The sequence below is a fragment of the Apteryx rowi genome, unplaced genomic scaffold (genome assembly GCF_003343035.1).
Source record: "Apteryx rowi isolate R43461 unplaced genomic scaffold, aptRow1 scaffold_1392, whole genome shotgun sequence".
Lineage (NCBI taxonomy): Eukaryota > Metazoa > Chordata > Aves > Apterygiformes > Apterygidae > Apteryx > Apteryx rowi.
Genome location: NW_020447633.1, coordinates 41,609 through 43,626, shown reverse-complemented (window position 1 = coordinate 43,626; position 2,018 = coordinate 41,609).

Genomic DNA, 2,018 nt, shown 5'->3' with positions numbered 1-2,018 from the left:
CAGTGGTTGTGGAGCAAAAAGCGTTATACCTGCAGAGGGCAAAAGCCTGGGGAGATGTGGCAAACTGATGATATTGGACCCTTACGGGAGAGGCAGCAGCACAGATATGTCCTGACCACTGTAGATGCCTGCTCCGGTCTATTGTACACCCACTCCTGTGCCGCAGCTCCCCAGGCTCACACCATTAAGGCATTAGAAAACTTGAGTGGGTTATATGGTTCCCTGGTGGAAGTCCAAAGTGATCAGGGTACCCATTTTGGAGGGAATGACATTCCAAATTGGGCCGGAGAGCAAGGAATCGCCTGGGCATATCACATACCCTACCATCCGCAAAGGGCAGGATTGATAGAGCGAATGAACGGACTGCTCTAGAGCAGCTGTGCAAATTGTCCCCTCCTGGTATCCTCATGGGTTGGAGCAAAAGCATTTGTCAGGCAACTGCCTGCCTCAGTGACCGCCCACTGCGTGGCTCTACCCCGTATGCTCGTTTCAAAGGGGAATCCATCAAGCAGCCACATGGGCTTAGAGTGCAATGGCTGCACCTCCAAGACTGCCTCCCCAGGCAAGCCATGCCCGGGAGTGCAGGCTTGGATCTGTGACTGCCGCACAAAGAAAAAACCCTTGAACCAGAGAGCCAGCATCTTGTGAGTATGTGGTTGGCCATCACCACACCTCAAGGGTATTATGGTTGTGTGGTGCCCTGTAATAGCCTAGCTCTCCAGGGGGGTGGACATCAAAGCAGCAGTCATTGACTCGAACTACCTTGAGGGGGCAGAAGTTGCGATCCCTTACACCAGATCCCAACCCCTGCAATGTGCTCTGAGAGATCAAATAGCCCAACCGATATGTGAGTGGATAAGTGTCCCCACTATCCAGGAAATAGATTCCTTGCGACCGACCCAGCATCCAGGAGGTTTGGGGTCTACAGGGCGTGCTGTGTAGGTGAGTGACTGGCTAAACCTGAGCACTCGGAAGGGGAAATCATTGCTGATGGGCCAGGAGACACCCACCTGGCACTAATCAAAGGGGAAAGTGTCCCAGTCTATGGCCCCTCTAGGAAACTGTTGCCCAGAGAACCGTGTATCTGTTGAGCGGAGCCGTGACATTGCTGCCCTCCATCCTAACCCTGTGCACTGATGGCAATTGGGACACCAACGGAACTGTGGTGAGCACATCAAACCCAACACCCACAAGATAAAGAGCCTATTTCCAGTACTGCACGATGTAAAGTCCAAAGAATCCGTGTGGGACAAMCCCTGGCAGTGACTGTCATCATGGCTGTTGAATTTCGGACTATGGGGAAAATGCATTATGCTCCTGGTTCTGGTCTGATTAGTTCTCTATGCATGCATGGTATAATTTACTATATACATATACATGTATATATATATTCACTATGGTTTAGTCGCCTGCACACCTTTGCTCTTAGTTAGGCTAATCCCGGAAAGGCACGTCTGAACCTTGTCCACATACTGGTGGCACCAATGCCACATCTATGTCAGTCAAGGGGCAGAGTGTAGTGAAAACACCTGTGGAAGATCTGGCGAGGGGTCAGTGACTGGCAGAGTACGTGGCAGCAGCCCCAGCGTGTGAAACTACACACTGACCAAATTCCCATCAGGGCCAGGCATGCATACTTCGTTTTGTCAACAACGTCTAGCTGCTTCCCGGGCAGCAGCTGCTCGAGGTTAGCGCAGTTGAGATAAGGAAACARTTCTAGTAGATTTAAGGGGCCCTTACGAACAGCGGGGGAAGTCCTGTCCGTGTGTCCAGCCTGTTTGTCTGACCCATACCTCCAGCAGCTTCCCATGGGCGACCCCTCCTCGTGGTGATATAATTCATAATAAGTATCTGAAAATGGAATAATAGACTTCATACATACATACGCATGCTGTTTTATAGAGTACTACTTACTGTCTTGTCATTAAAGAGGTGTATAGTCAGGATGGTTGAGGAGTAAGAGAGATCTTTTAATTTATACCTACGGATGGAGAATTGTACATTTCTAGGGGAAACAT